Genomic DNA, 25994 nt, shown 5'->3' on the forward strand with positions numbered 1-25994 from the left:
TACTCCCTAGCATTTCGAAGCCTACGTCTAGGTTCCCTTATTCCACCCCATTGTCCCATATACATGTTATGAGTTCACTCCTTGAGATGAAGTAAGAGTTTTACTCCACAACTCTGAATATGAAAGAAAAATTCAAGTATCTGTAGTTCTTTATCAGATGACTATTTAGTAATGGCAAATTCAACTTCAGTTAAGCTCAAGGAAGCCTTTTTCCTTTCTCGTATACTTTTGACATGGACCATTTTTAGAATAATCGGAGAAGGGTGTTCTTTGGAGGAAATCTCTTCAGTTCCTCCATTTGTATGTCCGTTATATGTCCTTGCACTGCTTCTTGAGTGGAGGTGCTGCTGAGCCTTCCAATGAAACTTGAGCACAGGATGCTTGCTAAAAGATGAACTCCATTATTTTTGTTATGTTCTCGCTTTGTCCATTATACTCCTGCTATGAGTGAAACCATCTGGTATTTTTCTTTCTCTTTCTGGCTTATCTCACTAAGCATGATCTTTTCCACCAGAGACATTTTGCAGGGGTGGAGTGGGAAATGGGATCAAAAATGGGGGGGTGGGGAGGGAAGTGCACAGGATTATGGTGATGGCACATGGGTGAGTTGGTGATGGGAAACCCACGGGGGTTACAATTGAGATGGAAAAAAAATGTACAAAATTATGTAAAAATAAACTGTTATAAAAAAAAAACAGAAAAAAAAATATGAACGCCAGGCTCCTAATGGAAGGACTAACCTTCCCCATTCAGTTTTTTTCTTTTCCCACAGAGTGACTAAGGAACAATGGGCTTCTGTTTCCCACAGTAGTTAATTGTCTCTCATTTATAAAGCCCTTGAATAGTGATTTAAGTACTTTTTAAGAACAGTCTCCCATTGTTACAAAGGTAAGTTATTTCAAACAGATGGCTAAAATGGTCCCCTTCCATCAAAAAAGGTTCTTATTCCCCAGCCTACATACTGTTCCAGGATTAGTGGGATGAGGTGTGAGAAAAGATGCTGTCATTTTCCTTTTCCTCCTTTTTCAGGAATAGCCAGTCAAAATGAAACAGAAAACGAAAGAATGGAGGAAGATTAAGCTCTGACTGACTTGTAAGTATTAAGTATTAAGCAATGGGATATCACATTATTTCAGTATTGAGTTACCTTAGATGCTATGGAGAAAGGAAAGGGGTGGGGAGAAGAGATGGCTAGCTAGCTTCAAGATTACTTCTAGTAGAAAAGCATCAGATGCTATCCAAAACATTAGATATATTATATAAAGATGTTAGCTTGAGAATAACCAGTCGACCAAAAATTCAGATCTATGTAAATGCCAAAAGATATATCAAAAATAGAGAAATGGGAAGCAACTAAAATAAGCCCATAGTGAACTATTCTGTATATAGCATACACAAGTACATATCATATCACAGTACATAACACTATGAAGGTTTATCTGCTCAAGCACATCACTAAACTAAATGTAAATGGATTTAGCACACCTACAGAAAAAGTTTTAGACTAAGAAAGAAAAACTCAAAGCACTCAAAACAGTAAGATTAGGAAAGGTTAATTGTAAAGTGATTGACATTTAAGCAAAAGCCTGAAGACACATGGAAAGGGGTAAGCCCAATGATGAGAATAATGACACCATTATCATAGTAATAAAAAAATGCTTAAGCAAAATATACATGATAAAAACTACAAAATATTTCTGAAAGACAAAAAATGGCCTAGAAGAAATAAATTTTTCTTAGCTAGAAAGTCAACATCAAGTTGTCAATACTCTCAAGTTAATTTTTATACTTAATGAGCTCAAACAAAATGCCATTACATTTTATTTTCTTAGAAATAGTCAATTATAAAGTTAATTTATGAAAACTATGAAAAATAGGAGAAATAACAGGGATGAGTTTGATACAAAAACATTTTTTAAACTTATGTTAAACATATTTTACTGGTTAGTGCACGAACATACAGAAAGACAAATGGAACAAATAAAATCCAGAGCTAGACCTGTTCACATGGAAAGTTAACATGTATAATTGAATTTACATAACTGAATTTTTTTCATTAATTCAAATTCAGTATCTCAAATGGGTTGGAAAGGGTGAATGTCTTAAGTGATATTGAGATAACTGGAGAGTCATATAGGAAAAGATAAAAATTGGGTCAGATATTTTAAATTTAAAAATAATACTATGTAAGAGGTAGTAAGTGGTAAAATAAAATAGGCATGAATACCTTTAAAATTGAAAGTAGGAAACATTTTTTATATGACTCAAAATCGAGATAAGTTTGCTAAATTAAAACCTAAAATTTAAAATAAAAATTTCATAACAAAACTCAACAAATAAAAATAATGACAATCCAGAAAAAAATAATTGCCACTTGGGCCCTCCCTGGTGGCGCAGTGGATTAAAGCACTGCACTAAGAAGCTTAAGCCACTTCCGCATGAGTTCGATTCCCACCTGCCCCGGAGGAGATCCACAAGGCCAGGCAGACCTCTCCTGAGCCACCCGCTGCTCCCCTCAGCAGAGTACTTCATCGATCTGCCTCTTCTGCTCCCCCCTTTCTGTCCCTGGTGAATCCTCTCACCCTTCGCATCTCTGGCCTGTACCCCAGTTCTATATAAATAAATAAATCTTTAAAAAAAAATTGCCACTTTTTTCAGGGTAATGAGATAATCTTAAAATGGAGAATAAGTCAGTAAATTATAGAAAAATGGGCAAGGGATCTGAACAGTATATTTAAAAAATTGGCTCTTTACCCTATATGAGAAGTTCGATTTTATTTATAGTAAAAAAAGCACAAATTTATTACTCATGAAAGCAACAACTCATCTAAAAAGCTTACAATCTACTCTTTTAGCAATGTTGGGAGAAATAGAACTTCTTGTACATTTGTATCTGGAAGTATCTAGCAAGATTCATATAACGTAACCCTTTGAGTAAATACAATTCTAGAACTCCATCCCAAAGGCAAAAATAGCAGTAGGTACATGAGAAATGCTATTTACTGCAGCAAATTTTATTTCAGCAAAAGCCTGCAAACATAACAAATGGTTATCAACCAAATTGACTTAGGAATCAGTGATACATCCCTTGGCCAAACCACATTCCTAAATCAATTTGGTTTTTCTATCCCCACTTCTCCCTCCACAATTTTTATGACAGCCTATTCCCCAACATTATTGTATTTGGAAGATAGGGCCTTTAGGAGGTCATAAAGATTCCAAAGCTGGGCTCAAATCTAACAGGATGAGTGTCCTAAGGAGACACCAGAAAGCCCAGTGTCTTCAGGTCCACAGCCAGAAGGCCCCAGATGCAACCCAAGAGAAGAGTCTCTCCAGAATCCAAACTCGGCCAGACCTTGATCTTCAAAGTTTAGTCTCCAGAACTGTGAAAAGATACGTTTACTACTTTTTTATTATGGTGGCCTGAGAAGACTCAGATGCCATAGAAACAATTTGTTTTGAAACAGCTAAATAAAAGTCAAGCATTTAACCTGCTTTCCTAGAGTAATCAAATTATTACAGAAACACACCAACTAATCAAAGAAGGGATGATAAAATTAGGGTATCACCATTTCTGCATGCTTAAAATCATGTATCTAGACAATTATTTTCAGTGGTTGCCCCCATTGCAAAAAAGAGGGACAAGGTTATCAGCTACTGAAAATATAAACATGATAAACTACAGATAATCTTGAAAAAAATATTTTAATCTGTTTAAGATTTTAATCTACCAATTTGTAGAAAACATGGGGAGGCAGGAAAAGCTTAAAATGACAACATAGGAGTAACAAAAATTTCATTGTAGGAAACAAAAAAATGTCAGATTTGTCAAAACTCAATTGCAAAAAATAAAAATAGCAAGAGATGGAAGAAATTAAAATCTGTGGGTCCTATTTGGATCCTCAATAAAACCAATTGTGAAAAAGCATTTCTGAAGATATGAGAAAATGGTAACATGAGTAATATTTCACAAAATGAAGAGATCATTAATTGTGTTAGTGTGATGATGGTATTGAAATTTTTTTGCAGCGGTCTCATTTAAGATAGAAATAGTTATTAATCAGTAATGATATATCTTCAGTGATATTTAAATGCCTTAAGTCTTATCAGGAGGTGGAGTAAGTCAGGGCAGGGATGAAATAAAATCAGCCATGAACTGGTAATTGTTGAAGCTTTCATGTGGATACACAAGACACAGAAATTACTTCTCTAATTTATTGAAATGTTTCATAATATAATTTTATGCTTAAATGAAACCAGAAAAAGGAAGTAAGCGCAGTACCACCACCTTTCACCTCAAGCACTGGCAACAGTGTGAATGATTGGCAAAAATTCACCACTGAGGAGTTCAGCTGAGTGGAGAGGTCAGGACTTGCCTCCTCCAAACACATTCAGAAATGCTGAAGTAAAACAAACTAAAGAAAATCTTGGACCACTGGAGGCAATCCTTTGATGTCTATTGCCCCACCCTTTTATACTCACTAATCCTCACTGACTCCAGTCCCCCAACTGCTCCAATAGGCACAAAAACAGTTAAACATCTATCCCTACTAAAACCTACACAAAATGGATAATGAGAAAACAAAAGAAGACAGTACAAATTCCAGGCCAACAACAAAAAAGATTCACTAGTGAGTCTTCCAGGAATCTTGTTAAATTCTGTACCATCTACAAAGATCTTTCTTTCTAAATTCACTTCCTGGCATTCCACAGACCTTTAGGATAACCCACAGACTCCCAAAATGGATTGATTATGAAGCAAAAGCACCTAGAGAATCTTTTCACAAAATACAGATTTCATAGTCCTATCCCCACTCTACTGAATCAGAATCCCCAGGTGGTTTTCTCTGTATTTTTAGCATATGCCCAGTAATGCTGAGGAATCAGCAAATAAAAAAGATTCTAGAAGTAGATTTTAAAATGATATTCCTCTTTAAATCTATGTCCCCTTTCAATAACCAAAGATCTTATCTTTAATATTATTGACAGAGGTACTAGAGATTTAAGAACTCAACTTTTCTCAAATATTTTCATATACACATGGAGCTATAAACAGATACACACACATATATGTATGTATGCTTATATGTCTGTATGACACTACCTCATCACTCTAAGATTCTCTACTCAACCCTTGAATATGGTCTTCAAACTATTTCTTGAATATGGATTCAAAATATTTTTAGCAACCTAAAAACAGATATTACATCATTATTTCTTTCAGCAGCTTTTTAATTATTATTATTTGGCAGGATAACTAAGCCTTTCATTCAAAAACTATTTACTAAGCACCTAAGTGCTAGGCATTGTGCTAAGGATACAGTTGAGAATAAGATGAGGTCTCTGTTCTTGAGGTAACTATACCCAAGCACAAAGACCATTAAAAATCAAGGTAAGTCCAGATAGAGATAAATTCTAAGATAAGCAGTAAGGTCCCTCCCTAGTGGCATAACAGGTTAGGACATAGCACTGCAGGCACCATTGCTGCTTCAGTGCAAGTTGGATCCCCGGCCCAGAGGTGACCCACATGACGCAGCAGGCCTCTCCTGACTAGCCTGCTGCTCCCCTCAGCAGTGTACTTCATAGATCTGCCTGTTCTGTTCCCCACTCTGTCTCTGGTGAAGCCTCTCACTGCACCTCTGACCTGGACCCAGTTCTGTATACATAATAAAAATCTGTATTAAAAAATATATATATAATGCAAGAAGGTGATGAAATAGGCCAAAGTTGAAAGCAGTCTTTACTTGAAAAAGGGTCTTCTAGAAAAACCTCTAAATTGACAGCTTTTGTACTAAGAGTACACAGTGACAAAGAACCAAATTATGAACAGGAGGAGGGAATGTTCCAGGTAGATGATGATGAACACACAGTGCCCTGAAGCAAAGCTCTTTTTTGAGAACAGAAAGACAAGTAGGGCTTTGACAACTGGGGATCATGGTACCAGATGCATTAACTTAGATTTGCTTGCTGTTGCTGTAGAAAAAAATGGAAAGAATGGACATCACTATTCTTCCCCAACATTAAAAAGGTAATCAAGTTTTAGACTTGTTTTCTTTGTTTAAAAGATTACAACTACTTTGATATTTAGGAAATGAAAGAAGTTGCCAGATTCCAGGAAGACCCGAGAAGAGGGAGGAGTGTCAAACTAAGCAAAGTGGAAGACTCTTCAACCCAAGGGAAACAGAACATAACAAACCATAGCACCAGGACCGACACTAGAGATCTCTAAGCACAAGTCAAGCCAAACAGATGCAAAACCACCTACACTGGGGGCCAAGGATGAGGACAAGTTCATCAGTGATGCAAACTGAAGTCCTGAGTGTCCTTCCCAAGTACAGAGGACAGCTGCGATCTAAGGAAATTTTTCACACCCTTTGAAGGCATAGAGTGTTCTGGAAAACAACAGAAACTGATTTTCTCTCCTAGGTAAATAGTGAGATTAGTGAATGCAATATGTGTCAGAGAAATAAAGAAATGTTATCTTTTCTTGCATTTGAATGCTATGCATGCGAATTCATTCCTACTACAATTAAACCAAGAAATACTTCTTGGTAACTTGAGGAGGGTAAAAATCACTCATGCCCTGTGATACCAAAGAGAACTCCCTGTAGAAAGGGCATATGACAAGGAGGTAGATTTAGGTTCCTATGCCAGCAAGAAGACTTAAATCTTGCTCATACGTTGATAAGGATCCCTAAGCAATTATCCCGTGTATCTGAATATCATTAACTGACCAAATTAATTCAAAACAATCGAACCCTTTCCCTCAGCAGTAGATTTTTGACTGAATTATATGGATAACTTAATTCCAGCCTTACAGGGTATATGAACCCCATTTGTTCCTTGGCACTCCTATGGCTAGTTAGCATGCTGTTTTGACTCCCAAGAAAATAACCAAAAGATGTCACATGACTTGTGTATATAGAGAGAGATACGACTACCTATGTAACTGCCTATTCCTTGACTTCTGTTTCTATAAAATGTACTCTACCTTTGGGCCTGAAGTCATGTCCACATTATATGACCCCCCACCACTGTAGCTAATTAGATCCAGCCTCAAATAATTAGGCTTGTTTCTTGGAGCAGGAGAATTCACACACAATTAAGCTTCTTTGGTAACTCAAACTGAGAAGATGGACACTTGGGAGCTATGGAAAGCCTTGTTCTGGCATGAACATATAAGGAGAAACAACTGTTGGTAGAGAACAAAAAATAAACAGATATGAAGAAACAAGAAGGAGCACAAATCTATGTAACTCAAGAGAGAATGACCACAAAGAGAACCAGATCATCTCCTAAACTTTGCTGGTTCAAGGTCCAATCCCTAAGATTCTTTTAATATGACTCTTATTTGCTTAAGCAATGAGGAGTGATCCTATCACCTGCAGCCAAAAAACAAAGTGACAGTCACACAGGACCAAAAGAGAAAAAAAAAACCTGTAAAAGGCTGGGTAGGGAAGAAACTACTTTGTCCCATTGCTGAAGCAAACAAAATGCAATCCCACAGAAAGGCTCACAAGATGTCATGTTCTGGCACTTGACAGCAGGCCTTGGATGCTTTTGATAGAGCCTATCCTGCTAAGGCTAGGAAGGCACTGTGCCTTTCACACCCTCCTGGTCACCGCAATTTCACAGCAAAGGCTAATGAACCCCACAGTTGGAGATGATGCTTCTGCCTGTTTCAGCAATGAGAACTATGAACAGTAAGAAGATGAGCAATGAGAACAATGAGTAATAAGCCCAGCCAGCTTCTTCATTCAGGTACCTAGGGAAAAATGACCACAGGAGGAAACTGGTTCCCAGAACAAAAACAACTGTGGAAAAATTCTATCCAGGGGCCACTTTTAACAACAGAATGTATAGTGGAGTCAGGAAACAGGGTGCTGGAGCAGAAACCTGTGAACATCAGTTCCACCTGGCCCCTGAGGATGAATTTTACCTCGACTGAGAAAATTTTTCTACCTTTTCTTTGCTTCCACATCCATGACATACCCCTCTATTTTGTTTCTATTCTGCGTTTTTTTTTGTTTTGTTTTGTTTTTTTGTTTTTTTGCTATGTATCATTGTTGTTTCTCCTGTTCTACCAAAAGATAAACAATCCGAAAAGAGGGTTTGGGTCAAGTTAATTTCTCCACTTGCCTAAGTGCAGAATAGTCTTGCACAGAAAACAATCAGTGAAAAATAGCTAAAAGCTCAGGCTCCACCCTTACACCTGTGTGATCCTAGAAAGGTTAACCTCTCCATGCCTTGTTTTCCTTACTCAATAGTGATATTTCCTTGTTCTCTGAATTATAAAGGATACAAAAAGTTCCTTACATCAGTTAAGCACATTAAAAATGACTGTCCTTCGGCCAACAAGCATATGGAAAAATGTTCAACATCACTTGTAATAAGGGAGATGCAAATTAAAAACCACAATGAGATACCACCTCACACCAGTGACAATGGCACATCTTCAAACAACTAGCAACAACAAATGTTAGCAAGGATGTGGAGAAAAAGGAACTCTCCTGCACTGCTGGTGGGAATGCAAACTGGTGCAACCACTATGGAAAGCTGTTTGAAGGTTTTCCAAACTGCTAAAAATGGAGATTCCATATGACCCAACAATCCCACTCCTAGGCATCTACCCAAAAGACACAAAAACACTGGTTCAAAAAGACACCTGCACCCCCATGTTTATTGCTGCCTCAATTACAATAGGAAAGACATGGAATCAACCCAAATGCCCAAAAGTTGATTGACTGGATTAAAAAGATGTGGTACATATACACAATGGAATATTACTCAGCAATCAAAAGGATAAACTTGTGCCTTTTGCAGCAACATAGATGGAGCTGGAAGGAATCATGCTTAGTGAAATACACCAGAAAAAGAAAAATACCGGATGGTTTATGCAGGAGCATAAAGGACCAGGGGGGGAAAAATAATAGTAATGAACAAGTATATACCAGAGACATTCTATGGGAGTGGGGTGGGGTGAAGGGGAGAAATGCATGGGACTATGGTGATGGCATACGGGTGACTTGGTGATGGGAAGCCCACGGGAAAATTACAACTGAGATGGAAAAAGGAACATCTTTTTAAATGACTGTTCTTACTGAGTGCCAGCCTGAGCAGTGACAAAAGCAAACCATGTCCCCTTCCCTCCTGCCTGTTCTGTTATCACTTGATTTCTCTACCAACCCCAGGGCCTGAGTAGCATGGGCACATCCATCCCACCAATAGAGGGAGACATGTTAGGCAGAAAGCAACGCAGATGCTAATCATGATCTGCATAGAGTAAATTATTCCATTGTGCCCAGCTCTGAAATGTGCAAAAATTATACCTGCTCATGCCAAATTAGAAACAGCTTCCAAGTGCCTGATGCTACATTCATCACCACATCCCAGAAAGATGCTGACTGAAGGTTTTCAAAAACTTCAAAAGACTCATGCAGTAATTGCATATTCATTATACAAATTAGTTCTAGATTATTTTTATAACCATAACTGGGGTGGGGGGAGGCGGAGAACCAACAAAGAATTCAATGGAATTATGCAGGAGTGGCGTTTAGAATATAAAAATGTAGAATACTATTCATCCTTTCTGAAAGCATTATATGATTTTTTTTTTAAAGTAAGCGAGGAGGGAGAAGGAAATCTAAAAATAAAGTAACAAAAAAATGTCTATGGAATTTAGTCTCTGGAGGTATACAGAATCTACAGAATCTTATAAAATATACTAAATCAGGTTTTTCAGGTTTTGGGGGAAATGTACATGGTGTTTCTACTCCTTAAGGGGAAACATCATGGGAAAAATAATGACCACTCACATCACAATATTCCACTGACTTAAGGTGATTAACAGTGTGACCCCCCAAAACAAGACTCTGCCACGATCTTACTCACTGAGCAGCTATATGGCATAACAGACCTGACTCCATTTTCTCAGACTTCTTTAGTTCCCAAGTCAACTCCCAGATGTGTAACCATGGCGGAGAGTCAGAAAAAGCAAAGGAAGCCCCAGTGGAGCCCCATGAAGTTCACAGTCCCCTGCTTTACCTGCATGACAAATGGCCCTGGGATACAGGGCCACTGTTGCTCTTCACAGCCAGAGCAACAAGGAGCACACACACCTCCAGGCAGAAGGGTGAGTGACAAGAGCCCGGCCTGAGGCCACGTGTGTACAATATTAAGGGACAAATTAAAGACCAGCAGTGGCTGCTGTTACTTGTCAATGCCCACTGAGAATATCATTTCTCATACGCAAAAGGCTGACTTCCTTTCACCTGGCAGAAGATCAAGGGACCTTTCTGCCCTGCTCATTCCCAAATCGACCCCATCTTCTATGAAGATAAGCTCGGAGCTACACTGTGGGAGCAGTGAGGGAGGTGGATGTTGAAAAAAATGTAAGATTACATTTATGATAAAAAATTTTCGCTAGTGCTCTGAAGGAAAGAAACAGAGCCAGAAAGGAAAATGAGGAGTGTGGTTCACATTTGGGGAAAGGAAGCAGGTAGAAAACACCAGTATTTCTAGGCATTTACAGTCAGTGATAACCCAGGCCCTGAGATCTATGTGATTTGGATTTGAATCCAGTCCTATTCTTTCCTAGCTCTGTGACTTTGACCTGGGTAAGTTCTTTCCTCTCCAAGTTTCAGTTTCCTCATTTGTAAAATGGAAATAAAACTATATTGTACCATAGATGTAATGATATAATCTTTGTTATCTCTAGAATTCATTCACTAAGTACTTACTTAAAATTATCAGACATTCTAGTGCAAAATATATCAAATCTGTGTGTTAGATTGCTAGGTCTAACATACAAATACCACTCAGAGGGGGCTTTAACAGCAGCAGTTTATTTTCTCACAGGTTTCAAGACTAGAAGTTCAAGATCAGGTATTGACAGGGCTGGTGTCTCCAAAAGCATCAGCTTACAGCTGACCTCTTTCTCATGGTGTCTGTACAGGGCCTCTTTTTTACGTGTGCCTGTCCCTACCATCTATGTCCAAACTTCCTCTTAGGACATCAGAGTGAACTGAAATCTATCCTATTGGTCTATCACTTAATCACCTCTTAAAAAGCCCCTATCTCAGGCCCTCCCTGGTGGCAGAGCATTATGAAGCTATCTGTAGCCACTGCATCAGGAGTTCAGTCCCTGGGCAGGAAGGTGACCCATATAGCACAGCAGACCTCTTGACCTGCCCACTGTTCCACTCAGCAGTATACTTCAGTGAATCTGCTGGTTCTGCTCCTCCCTCTGTCTCTGATGAATCCTCTCACGTCCCTGCTACTCTGGCCTATACCCCAGTTCTTGTGTGCATAAATAAATAAATCTTTAAAAAATAAATAAATAAAAGCCCCTATCTCTAATTATAGTCACATTCTGAGGTACTAGGAGTCTTAATTTCAACAAATGAATTTGAAGCCTATACAATTCGACCCCTAACATCCAGTATAACATGGGAGCCAAACAACCACTTAACAGCCCACCAGTCAGAACAGAGGCTGGCGATGTAGAGCCAGCATAACAAACGGGCAGACATGTTTGAGTTTCATGAATGCCTCTGCTTAGGGGTAGGCCAAGTTTTTAGGAAGAGTGACTCAATATTTCTTAGAGGTGAGAGTCCAGGAGGCAAAGCAGTTTTCAGAATGTGAATGTCTATATCATGCTTGCACCTGAATATTGAACAAACACCCAGAGTCTTCAGAAGCTACCTTGTGAGAAGAGGCAGGAGGTGGATAGTGGCAGGAAGACAAAGAAGAGTAAAGGCAGACAGAGATTGAAAGATAAAAATTGTGAAGACCATGTGACTGGAGAGAGCAAAACCATCATGAACTGGACCAGGATTTGCCATCTGGAAGAATCTGGGGAGGCTTTTAGGCTTTGGCTCTAGTCCAGGGTGAACCAGCCAAAACTTTCATATGGCCAAAATGGGCTTTCCTGGTGTCTGCTTCCTATCACCTTGCTGAAAGAGATTCTGCTTTTTCTGTTTTACCCAAAATGACCATTTTTCTTATCCTCTTGGGTTGTGTTAAGCTACAGATTGTACAGAAAATGGGAGAAAAAACAACTAAACCCTATCATCTTCCTCTACATTTTTTCCGTTCTTCCCCTCTTTTCCATGGTTGTCTATTAATTGCTGGCCTCGTGCAGCACTGGTTTCTCATTTGTGCCTTCATGTACTCCTCATAGCCCCAAGAGCTCTATATGTCATGGATGACATTTAGTGAGTTGCCAAAGGTCATACGAAAGAATATGTGCAGAACTGAGACTTGTAGGCACCTTCATTAACTTTAAATTCACTACTTTTAACCACTATGATGTCCTGTGAATACACCCCTAAGGACAGATCAGCAAACCAAGCCTGAGCTCAGGTAATGACCAACAGCAGCATTTAGAGCATGGACTGTAATCATGGTACTACTAGGGCACCAACATTGTGAGTCTGAGGTCAATGCCAAGACAGAACTTCAAAGTACAAGACTAAGATTGGGGTCCAAGATAGATGCGAAGAAAATTGGACTGTTCATCTATGATTTCTACTCCCTCTCTCTTCACAAATATTTAGATCATCAAGTCTCTTCCAGAATAACCCTGTCATTCTTCTGCCTCTCTTCATCCTAACTGCTACAATCCCATTGCAGTCTCCCAGTTGGGTTCTCCACTTTCTATTTCATCCCTCTTTAGTTCTTTTATTCCTACTTTAGCCACAGGTTTTTCCTGAAATACACATATGATACTATCACTAGCATAACTTCATGAGCTGCCTATGGACCTGGGATAGAAGTCTCAAAAAATAAAAAAAATCGCCAAAGGTTTTCCTTGAATACTTCTCCACAGTGTTCTCTCAGTCACAGAGAACTTTCAGTGTCTCCCCTACTATCCAGATGTTTGCAAATATTACACCTTTGTTGTCTAGAACATGGTTTCTATCCCAACGTCTTTAAGTCAATTCTTCTCGGAATCCTTCCGAGAGAGATAAGAATTTGGAAGATAAACCTCATTATGTTGAAACTCTCCCTACACCATTTCTTTCCACACTCAATATTCACTACAAACACAATTGTAACCCCTAATTCTGATTTCATATGTTTCAGGATTATTGTGAAATGGTCTATGAGTGCAGAGAGGCATGTTGTGTGTATTAATCAATGTGTGCATGTGTGTGTGTGTATGAGAAAGAGGGAAACCTGGAAACCAGAGGGCAATTGTCTGTACTAAGAAAATAAGTAACCACCACTGGAAAAGACAAGAGGCTCACTGTAGAAAAGGATTGAAAACCACTGACTTGTGAAAAGCAGGTGTTCTTTGCAGAGAGTAATATGACTAATTCACCTAGTGAGTTAAACAACTACAAACTGATCAGCACCCCTGTCCTGAACAGCTTGTCTCAGAATTCTAGGGAAGGCACTTTGTAAACAATTCCAATATCTGTTTGAATTCTCTCGTTTCCTAATAACTCCTGTCTTTGAAAAGTTCTTTGTCATTATTTCTCCATGTTAAATGAGAATGGCTATCATGGAGATATATAATTTTAACAAGTCAAAGACTTCTCTGCTACCTTTGTCACTGTTCTTGACTCCCCCCTCTGGCTGGTCCTATTCCACAGTCAGATTTCAAGGGTTAACCTTTCAGTTTGGCTTTATATTACCCTTTGTTATTGGGGTTTTTCCCCCTCTATTTCCCACATGTAAGTCACACCATCCAGCATTTCTTTCTCCTGACTTTGTTTAGCATTATCCCTTCCAGCTCCATCCCTTTTGTCATGAATGGCAAGAGAATCCTTTTTATAACCAAGTAATAGTCCACTCTGTGTGTGTGCCTGTATGTGAAACACATCTTAAACCAATTCTGTTTTGAGGAACTTGTTATTTCCAGTATCTTGGCTATTATAAACATTGCTGCAATGAACATAAGAATGCAAGTTTCATTTTCAATTAGTGTCCTGTATTCAAGTAGATACCAAGGAGTTGTATTCCTAGCTTATATGACAAAGCCAATTGTAGCCTTCTCAGAAACTGCCATACTGTTTCTCCAAAGGAGTTAGACCAGTGAACACTCCCACCAACAGTGTAAGAGAGTTCCTTCTTCTCCACTCCCTCATCAGCATTCTGGTCTTTTGGATGGCCATTCTCACAGGTGTGAAATGGTTTATGTCATTGTGTTCAGACTTTTTCGTATGCCCGTTAGCGATTTGTATTGTTCTTTGGAGAAATGCCCATTTAGTTCTGACCATTTTTTAATTAGGTTATTTGTTTTCTTTTTGTAGGTGTATGAGTTTTTTTAAATCTAAGATATTACCCTCTTGTCAAATGTATAGAGTGTAAGTATTTTCTCATTCAGTCCAGTATCTTTACTTTTTTTCCCCACTGTGCTAATGCTAGTTAGTTTTAGGTAGTCCCATTTGTTTATGTTCTCATTTGTGTTCCTGGCTGTTAGAGTCAAATTCATAAAAAATGCTCCTGAAGCATATGTCATTTAGTGTTTTGTCTATTTTTTTCTTCTATATTTTTTGTGGTCTCAGGTCTTATATCCAAACCTCTTATCCATTTTGAATTTGATGTTTTATGTATGGTATCACAGATTAACTGTTCTTATAGATGTGGGTTTAGGTCTGGCGTCTAATCCATTGGTTTACGCATCAGATTTTGTCCCAGTGCCGTTTCTTTTAATTAGTAGCATTTTGTAGTCAAGTTTGAAGTCTGAAAGTGTAATGCCTTCATTTTTTCTCCTTTTTAGGGATTGTTTGACCATTTTGGGTCTTTTGGATACCATACAAATTTCAGTAATGTGTATTCTATTTCTTCAAAGAATGCCTTTGGGATTTTGATAGAAATTATATTGAATCTGTAAATTGCCTTAAATAGGATGGGCATTTTGACCATGTTGATTCTTCCAATCTATGACAGGGAATATATTTCCATTTCTTTTGGTCATTGTTTAATTCTTTTAACAGTGTCCTTATAGTTTTCTTTGTATTTGTATTTCTTTGTGTTGTATAGTTTTATGTATTTTGTCAGGTTTACTCCAAGCATTAAATTTTGGGGGCTATAATTGTAAATGGAATTTTGTCACTTGCACTTTGTTAAACTGATTTATTTTTCAGTTAGTTTTTCCTGTAGTCTCTTTAGGGTTCTCTGTGTATATTACCATGTTGTCTGCAAATAATGATAGCTTTATTACTTCTTTTCTACTTGCTTTATTACTTCTTTTCCACTTAGGATTACTTTAAAATCCTTTTGTCTAATGGTTCTAGTGAGGACTTTCTTCTTTGACATGGGATAAAAGTATCTGTTATAGACCAAATTACACATGTAAGTCTGCTCACTCTCCTAAATCTGATAACTTGCTTCCCTAGATCATGTATTTATTCTACATAATTGCCTTACCCATCCCTCACATATGCTTATTAAATTCCTTGAAGGTAGGGAACACATGTGAGTTAATCATTTGTTCAATCCACCACCTAGCACAGAGCCTGGATTATAATGGTGGTGTTCAATAAAATTTAGATTGAAGTTTACAATATAAAAAACAATCCACATATCTCCAACACATCCCACCAAACGGACATATAAAATGTGAAGTACTTCCAGTCATTATGCATCCCACCATGCCCTGTAGCAAAAATAACTGAGTAGGTAGGGTCTATCCCTTGTGACTCCCACCTAATAGCCTAACCCCACTTTTGAAATAGCATTAAAGAAAGATGCTCAACTAGAAGGCATGAGAAAAGCTAGGTTCCTTTAGGACTACGTTGAGAACTTTGTTTTAATAACATCTGGACAAATTTTAAAGTGTACTTGAGGTCCAATTTATGAAATGAGAAGCAAAGCATGAGCTCAGAACACAATTACTTGCCCCTTTGAGGAAATATGGTGTGCTAACTCCTAGCATGCCAATATTATAAAGTAGCCAACATTTGAGTAAATTATAGATTAGCTACAGCAATTGTTCAGCCCTTACAAAGAATTTTCAAATAAAAAGATTTTATTTTAATTTTAGTGCATTTTGTTCAATGCCCTACAATTTTGAAAGATATATCATAATAGAATTGAAATGGTCTTATGGCATTTTACCCACATTTGGTCTAATTTTTCTAATGTTTATCCCAGCTGCTCTATTAAAGTAGGGCAAATTGTCACCTTGAAAGATGAAGACAAGAAGAGTAATAAAAGTTATTTTTAAACATTTGTCACTCAGGCTTGGAACTACTAAAGGGCAACCAAAAAAAAAAAATAGCTTTCTCTGGGAGAAGATCTCTGGTTATTAACATGTCAGTACTGCTATTATATAACACATCAGCCATGTTAGCAGGACTATTTTCTTGGGGTGGAGCTATGAGGTCTTCTGACCTCCCTGTTGCGGGATGGCTTTTAGGAGGAAAATGTACAAAAGACAGGGGGTCAATCTTGCTCTGCCATTTGCTGGTTACCTCAACTTAAAAAGCACATTGTCAGAAAACAATCAGACAAACCCAAATGGGGAGACATTTACAAAACAACTGCCCTGGACTCTTCAAAATGTCAATGTCATGGAAGTCAAAGAAAAACCCAGAAGCTAAAGTCCAGAAACTAAGGAAACTGACAACTAAATGTGATGTGTGGTCCTGGACCTGATCCAAGGGGGGGGGGGGAATTTAGGAATGATGTTATTAAATCAACTGGCAAATTTGTCATCCTCTTGTTTATTGGTGCGTTACATTTTTAGATTTTCCCTCTATGAAGGGAAAGACATTTTTTATACTTCTTTGCTTATATAGCACTATCATTTAGAAAATGCTTGGTGATATTTTTTGAACTGATGAATGGGATGAGCTCTGCTGATCTGATCATTTTTCACAAACTATCAATATTTCCTTAGTCTGTTCTGGATACTTTAAATCAATTACCTCATTTAGTAGTCTTCAAATAAAGCAGATACTACCAGTCCCATTAAAGATTAATTGTAAGAAGCTTACAAGGTTCCTATCTCCCAAAGGAGTTAAGAACCAATCTTGGCAAAACCAAGATTTGAAGTCAATCCTGACTGCACAGTCTTTGTTCTTTCCTTGCATGGTGCAGCCTCAGAGCTACACAGCCAGAGACAGACTTCCCCTATGATCCAATGCTTCTTATTAGCATCCTGAAACCATGTGTGTAAAGACTTGACAAGGCTTCATTTTGTTCTACCGCTTATCTTTGACATGATGCCTTCAGTTGCTGTGGGTGATAGGAAGGCTTTTAACCCGGTGAATCAATAGCTGATCCCTGGCCACCTCCATCACTGGAGTGACAGGTGACAACCTTAGAGACATCATAGGTCTTGAAGGCATCCTGTTTGTTGCCCTAGAGTCCCACTTTGGCAATTTTCACAACATTAACTTATCCCCCTAGATGAGAAATGAAACCCTGGGTAATCATTTAGGGTGTGACTTGAAAAGCAGTAATGGTAGCTAGTTTTTGTCCTTGCACCAGAAAAGTAAAAAAGCAAGCAACCAGATTTTCTACAGAAGTCTTTGTTAAATATTTGTGAAACTACCTACTGAGTTCCAGGTGCTCCTTATAAAAAGCTTGCTCTCCAGTGCGAGAAAAAGACAATTAAATGAAGGCCACCATCCCATGGATATCAACGAAAGGGAGAAAAATCAAATTTCACAGGGAAAGTAACATCTCTGTTGGCACCTGATGAGTAGGTAAAAGTTACCCAGGTAAGGAGTGGAAAGCATCAATGTCCTTAGAAAGAATTGTACATTAATAGTCTGAAGGTCACACCACTGGAATAACTTAAAGATTTCAATGTGCCATAAAATTGCAAGTTCAGGCAGCCGGAAATGGATCTATCAAATCAGGGATGGCCACGCAAAATTTATCCTAAGTATAATGAGAAGTCAACATTAATTTTCCATCAAGATGACCTTCATTGGGCTTAGTTCAAATGATGAGAAGACCCTGCAGTAGGCTTCAGTTAGGGTCTAGTCAGGGAACAGACAGTGAAACAATTGCTTTAACTGAGATGATTTCATGTAAAGAATTATTATCAAGATGTAGGAAAACTGAAAAGACCAAAAGGAGATAATGAGGCATCGTTGACATAGAAACTGCAGGAAGCAGCTGCCTGCAGTCAGCAAAGAAACAATACTGGTATTGGTAAAATATGTATGCTGAAAGGTGGCAGGGTGCTGTAGAGCCCCAAATCCAATCTCTGTGTTGACAATACTGCCTGGCTGATGCTGATATATCAAAAGTGAAAGCAGATCTGAGATGCAGACTCCCAGGAAGAGGCTAGCTGACAGGTGCTCCCTGAGAGAGCACCATGAGGTAGAGTCTTAGAGTGTTAAGAAAACAAACTGGAACCAAATGCTGCTACTAGATGCCAGTATCACAGACAAAAAGAAGCACATTGCTGGTTTACAGAACAGGGCAGGTACAATGCCCTTCTTCCTAATCCAGCTTCATAGCTTTTGTTAGCTCCCAGCCCCCGCTGGCAAAATTAACAGGGAGTGAGAAGTGTGATTAACAGAGTCTGAGCTCCATATCACAAGCTGAGTAAGAAAGGAGTTCACCACTGAGAGACAACAGCTGAACAACCACCCATCAATGGTATTCCATCTCCTTGCAAAACCCCTTGACCACCCTGGGGGTGGTCAAAGTGGGAAGCAATGAACTTCAGCAAAACTCACAAGAGGGGTACAAAAACTGATGTAGCATTTCCTGGCAGGCTGAAACATGAGGAAGGAATGGGGTCCTCGGAAGGGCTGGGCAGCCTGCTCACTGGAGAGGTTCAGCTCAACCCCAAGGCTCATAGTGCAGGAGGCAAGAGATCCTAAGTCACTTCTAAGTCCAGTGTGATGTCCTTCATGAAATTCTATTTTCCCAAACAATGACAAAGCTACAGTATTTTAAATGCGTTTGGCTTTACTTCCACTTTCTTCTTAGTGAACTCCTCTTGTCTTAGCCATAGTGCTTAGTGGGAAACTCCAATTCAGCTTAGCACTGAGCATTTGACAGGCCAGGGCCAATCATAACACCACATCCTCCCAGGATGTGTTTGGTTCAGGATGTTCTGGTAATTCAAACAGACCCAATGAGACTGGAGAGGGAATTCTGTAATATGAAATTTAATCTGGAATTAACGAGAATGAACAACTGCAGCTACTTAGCAACCACAAGTGAAAAGCCTATTGGAATCTGACTACTACATCAAAATGCACATTACAGAACACAGATAGGGGTTGTAACATCATTTGAGCACTGAGCTGTAACTGAAGCCAAATCGTACTGTCAGAACTCTTTAGTTAGGTAAATGATTTATTTTTCCTTTTTTATTTAAGCCATTGGGACTGAGGTTTTCTTTCACTTGCTACAAAAAAAAAAAGTGACATAGCACTTGACTCTTACTCCATTTGCAAAAAAAAAAAAAATGTATCCTACTGGTATACAAGTTACAGTGAATATTATCTTCTTGATAGAATTTCTGTCCCCTAAAAAACTTTTAAAATGACAATAACCAAGTTTAACAACTTTAGGATAAAGCATATTAACAGTCTAAACTAATCATAAAACTTTACTCAGTAATCACACAAATAAATATATATGAAGAAAAATAACTGCATACACAAATGACTTTTACCAAACCTTGAAAGATGAGCTACTTCCTATGACTCTCAAACTCTTCCAAAAATTGAGGGAATACTTCCAAGCATATTTTATGAGGCCAATGTTACCCTAATACCAAGCCTGACAAAGAAAAACTACACTAATATTTCTCATGAACAGATGCAAAAAATCCTGAACAAAATCTTAGAAAACCAAATTCTACAATACATTAGAAGGATTCTAAACCATAACCAAGTGAGATTTAATCTAGGGACAAAGTATGGATGAACATCTAAAAATCAACATAATTCACTATGTCAAAATAAGGAAATATAAAAATCATAATCATATCAATAAATCCCAAGAAAGCATTTGACATGATGCAACAACCACTTGTGATAAAAATCCTCAAAAACTGGGGCTAGATAGAACAAACCTGCACATAGTAAAAGACATAATAAACCTGCAGCTCATATTCTCAAGGGTAAAAACCTGAAAACTTTTCTACTAAGATCTAATAAGGATGTCCACTGTCACCATTACTATTCAAAAAATGCTAGTCATGTCTCCAAAGATGGTATAGAGATGGCCAACAAGTAAATGAGAAAAAAATCTTATAACTTATTGCAGGAAAATACAAGTCAAAACATACAATGTTTACAAAACATACACCTATGAGTATGGCCCATTTCAAAAAGACCAGAAACAAGCGCTGGCAAAGATACGGAGAAAAGAAACTATTACACTATTGGTGGTAATGTAGAATGGCTCAGCCCCTATGGAAAAAATATTAAAACAATTTTTAATAAAAAATAAAAATAGGTGTAACTTGTAATTCAGCAATCCTACCTCAAGGCATCTACCTAAAGAACACAAAAATACAAATTTTCATATATACAGAACTGGGGTACAGGCCAGAGGTGTGGGGGGTGAGAGAATTCACTAGAGGCACCCTGGGGAGCAGAACAGGCAGGCGACTGAAATACACTGTTGAGGGGTGCAATGGGTGGATCAGGAGAGATCTACCATGCCATGTGTTGTCAGCTCCCTGGCCAGGATCAAACTTGTGCTGAAGTAGCTGCAGATATCTTCACAGGGCTGTGCTTTAACCCACTGTGCTCCAAGGGAGGGCCCCAAAACACTAAACCTTTATAGAAATATGCACTCCCATGTTCACTGCAACACTATTTACAGAAACTATTGTAAAACTACCTACACGCCCAAAAACAGGTGGGTGTATCAGGAAGATGTGGTCTGTATACATACAAACACACAAATACTATTGAGTAATTATAAAAGATAAATTCTTGTAATTTGTGACAACATGGCTGGAGCTGGAGAAATTATCAGATGGTGTCACTTAATGTGGAATGTAGAGAAACAGTGTCAGATAACGTCAAACTAATAACGAATCTTAGAAATCTGATGAAAGAACGGAGGCTACCAACATATGGACTTTGGTGGTGGAGTATGGATGCTTTGGTAGAGGGTACACTATGGTAGTGACACCTGAAGGCAAGGAATCCTATCTCTAACACACAAACATTTTAAGCCAATGTTACCTTAAAAGGAAATGTTTACTATTTTTAATACAAAAGAATTTTTATTTGACCCACACCCAGTTTAACCAGTTCATTGAAACCTAATTAAAAACGAATTAGTAAAATATATAATATTCTATGCTCTCTAATAGAATATAGTATTTCTATACTATATAGAATATAGTATGCCCAGTTTCAGACTCTTAATATTTTGATGCATACTAGTAAAGCTTAAGTTTATTTTTTCTTTTGGAATTTATAAAAATCTTATCAAAGCTCCTGCATATGAGTTATTTATATATAACATTATGAGTCCTTTGCAGATTTATAGTTCCTCCCTCCTCCAAGTCTGGGAGTTTCTTGAAATAAATACAAGCTCTCACCTTCATAACCATTCAACGTTTTAGTCAGACTACATAGTAGATATTCTCTATGAAATCAACCTATGCACAGCAGTTTTGCAGGGCCAAGTACAGTTGATAATAAAGAGACTATGATATATGCCTTCCTGGGAATATTTGCAATTAAAGAAATGACAACAGTACCAAGACTAATCTCAAATCAATCCTAATTGTAGAATTCCAGGCAGCTTCAGAAATTATCTGAGATCTATGAACTTCCCCCTCCCCAATAGGTCTGAAATATTAATGTAAAGATGACCAATGCAGAAGAGAAAGAACCATACCAAATGGTCTCACTTATAGGGGAACTATAGGGAAACTGAACACATGATCAGGAAAAAGACAGAAGTAGCAGCAAACCATAGGTCTGAGGCATACAGCAGGGAAGGGAAAGGGGTCAAGACAAAAGAAGAGCACAAAGGGCTATGGTGATGCTCACAGGTGCCATGGTGAGCATTATGGGGACTACACATGAGGGGAGAAATCAAATATTGTACAAAATGAACAATGATGTAAGAAAATTAAAAATAAAAAATTAAAAAAATATTAAAGATGATCAACAGCAAATCACAATTTCTGGAACTTAAATGTGAGCCGATGTGGGCTGTTTCTGCAGCACCTCCTTGGATTCCAACTGTACCTGGTCACTGAAATTCTTGAATACTACAGGCAGTTTCATAATCACGATTTTGAACACTTTTCCCCATTGTCTAGAATCCCTTATGCCACTGGCTTCCTGAGGAATGTCCTAGCACAAGTGAGCACCATGTCTGCTGCTTGCTTTTAGGCCCCGCTGTGATTCATGACTCATTTGTAACCACTCAGGACAGCATTTCATGGTCTCCAGTGAACTATAATGACCTAGGTGTTGTTTCCACATACCATGAATTCCTTGCACTTTCCATTCATCTTTGCAATCCAGTATTTAAAGCAGGGCAGACACACAGTATGCTAAATAAATGTTTATTGATTAGTGAATGCTAAAAGGATTGCACCCAAGTACTTTTTGAGAGCTCTGGCTGATGAGATAGAAAACATTTACATGTATTTCTGTCGAACCAATTCTATGAGGTTGTTTTTACAAGGACAAATGTGTGCACACTCAAACACCTAGGCCTCAGGTGTGACCATGCTGTTTGTTTGTGACTGTCAGCAAAGGGAATACTTTACCAGCTGGAGACATTCTGGAATAGCACCATACTCAATCAGGTGAGTTTGGGCTGATACTTCAAAAGGCAAAAATGTTCAGTGTTTTCACCCAAAGGGTGAAATTTTCTCTAATGATGTTAAACGTTAATGAATGATAAACACTTAACACTACCAAATTAAAAAAAAAAAAAATCAAAGTGAATGCCTGTGAGGTTGACAATTACAAATGGCAAAGGATAGATTAATTCCTCCAACAGTGAGTTTGAATTATTCCAGAAGACAAGTATTTAAAAAACAATTTGACAAAGATTAATTAGCTCTGTGCCTTCATAAGGAAAGATGTTTAGTTTTCTTTGGCTGTAGTGGAGTATACAGATTTGGTTTACTGTGCTTATTCATTCTTTTCCTGAATTTTGATTCTGAATGGTCCATTATCACTTATATCCCTTCCCACAGTCATAATGCCTCAGTTTAAGAACTTATTTTCACTTGTACCAGGCTGGTTACCAAACTGATTTTTAGCAAAAAAATAAATAATTTGGTAAGAGTATATATAGGAGGACCTCATTTCAAGAAATTCATCTGAAGTAACTTCTAATATTCCAGACATAGTCAACCAAAGAGTTGTTCACTTTTCAAATTTGTTGTTCACAAATACTTTAAATTACATGCTTTTGCTGAATTTTACCAGTTTGAGGAGTTTAACATAAGAAAGTCATATTCTAGGTGTATAAAGATTTATCTTCAAGTTGGTTTATTATGGAATTATTCATAACAGGAGACAAGGATGGAGAAGGAGGGAGAGAAAGTGATGGAGACAAACACCTAACAATTCTTTAAAATTGGAATGTTTATTTTATAAAAATAGAAGAATTAGAGTAGCCAAGTATTGAAATGCTACATAACTGTTACAAATAATTTTGAGAAGAAATGTATTACTGCTGATTAAAAAAAATGTTCTTTGTATAGTAAGAGGGAAGAAAAAATGACAAACACTACTTGGAGACAGTAAAAATAGCAACTAAGACCTTAGTGACGATGTAGAGAAGAAAAAAAAAAAGAACAATCCTGCAATGCTGGTAGGAATGCAAACTGGTCCAGTCACTAGGGGAAGCTGTGTGGAGGTTCCTCAAACTGCTAAAAATAGAGCTTCAATATAATACAGCAATTCTTCTCCTTGGAACATACCCAAAGAGCATAAAAATATTAATTCAAAAGGATACCTGCATTTCTATGTTTATTGCAGCACTATTTACAATAGGTAAGCTATGGAAACAACCTAAATGCCCAAAAATAGATGACTGGATCAAAAAGATGTGGTACATACACACTATGAAATATTACTCAGCAATCAAAAAAGAAAGTCATGCCATTCACAGCAACATGGATGGAGCTGCAAGGGATCATGCTCAATGAAATAAGCCAGAAGGAAACAGAAAAAGATCAGATGGTTTCACTTATAGGAAGAATATAGGGCAACCAAGTAAGGGATCAGGAAAATAATAAAACTATCAGGCAGCTATAGATATTCTTTGGGGGAGAGTAGAGAGGGAGCAAAAAATTGGGACAAGCACAAGGGACTAAGGTGATGTTTCATTGGTCACTTGATGGTGGGAATTTTATGGAGACAACACCTAAGAGAAGTCAAACATACAGAAATGAACAATGATGTAAAATATACTTATACACACATATTATGTATAAATAAATATAAGAGAGACTAAAAGTATGGATTCTGCTAGACTATGTTGATTCAAACTCAGGTCTGCCACTCACTACCTGAAGATTTCAGGCAAATTATAAACCCCAATGCCTCAGTTCCCCAACTATAAAATGGGGGGTTATACAAAGATCATAAGGTGGTTGTGAGAATTAAGCTAAATAAACGCTCTTAAAATACTTCCTACAGTGTAGTAAACATAGCAAATAAACTATACTGATTCATTAACAATTGTAGCATGTGTCTATTTCTAAAAATAATTCATGGCTGTATTACACAAATAATCAACTCTGGAATATGCCCCAAATATTAACAATGATTACCTCCCTGGTGTTAAGGATAATTTCATATTTTTCTAGTATAAAAAGGCAGAATTTTTGTAATTTTAAAGGTAGATGATGTTTAATTATTTGCTTGTTTTTGCTCTTAAAATATTTTAAGAGTTAATAAAACACCATTTTTAAAATAAGCATAACATGTAACAATATAGTATAATGTGCACCTACCGAATTTACTTTTGAAATCAGGTGCAAATCCATTGTAATTAAAGAATTTAAAGTCTGTGGGATAAAGTATAACTAATTTTTTTGGTTTTTAATGTTTTGTTTCATGGGATTAATCTCTAGATGGCATTCAGAAATGATTCTGAATTCTGTAATGCCATAACAAATATATTGTCTACTATGAAAAAAATACACAAATATCTTTGTTTTCATGTAACTTACATTCCAGTAAGACAAGACTAGAAACAAAATATAGAAATAAATTATGTAGCATAATTGGGTCAAAAAATTACTACAATGTTTTAAAGGTGCTCATACTAAGTTTCACAGAGTAGGTACTGTGCCAGAAATGATGAAAAGTTCTTCTGCTAAATACAAGAACAAATATTTACTTCATCATTCCAGTTATTTAGCTTTGAGTCTGGGCCAGGCACTGAGCTGGTTGTATAAATGAAGTCTTTGTTCCTTCTATACTTTACAAAGTATAAAATCTTATGGGATGAAAATATCATATGGCCCTTTACAAATGTTTCTTTATTCCCTCCCTGGTGGTGCAGCAGCAGGTTAAAGCACAGCACCAAGAAGCTAAAGCCACTTCAGCATGAGTTTGATCCCTGCCCGGGAGGTGATCCCACATGGCATAGCAGACCTCTCCCGATCAGCCTGCTGCTCCCCTCAGCAGTGTACTTCGTTGATCTGCCTGTTCTGCTCCCCAGTCTGTCTCTGGTGAATCCTCTCACCACTCCTGCACCTCTGGCCTGTACCCCAGTTCTGTATGCATAAATAAGTAAATATTTTTTAAATGTTTCTTTATTCATGTTCTTAATCATTATCTTACTGAAGTAATTCAAGTATTTGGGGTAAATTATCATAATGGCCATCCTACCCAAAGCAATTTACAGATTTCATGCAAGTCCAATAACAACTCCAATGGCATTCTTCAAAGAAATGGAACAAGGACTACTAAAATTCATATGGAACTACAAGAGACACCTAAATAGTCAAAGTTCTTCTAACTGAAAAGGAGAAATGATGTATACTTCCAGACTTCAAATTATACTATCAACATAATGTTGAATTAATTAAAACAGAATGGTACTGGAAGGAAACACAC

The sequence above is a fragment of the Condylura cristata genome, unplaced genomic scaffold (genome assembly GCF_000260355.1).
Source record: "Condylura cristata isolate star-nosed mole 26May11 unplaced genomic scaffold, ConCri1.0 scaffold00021, whole genome shotgun sequence".
In the NCBI taxonomy this organism is placed as follows: Eukaryota; Metazoa; Chordata; class Mammalia; order Eulipotyphla; family Talpidae; genus Condylura; species Condylura cristata.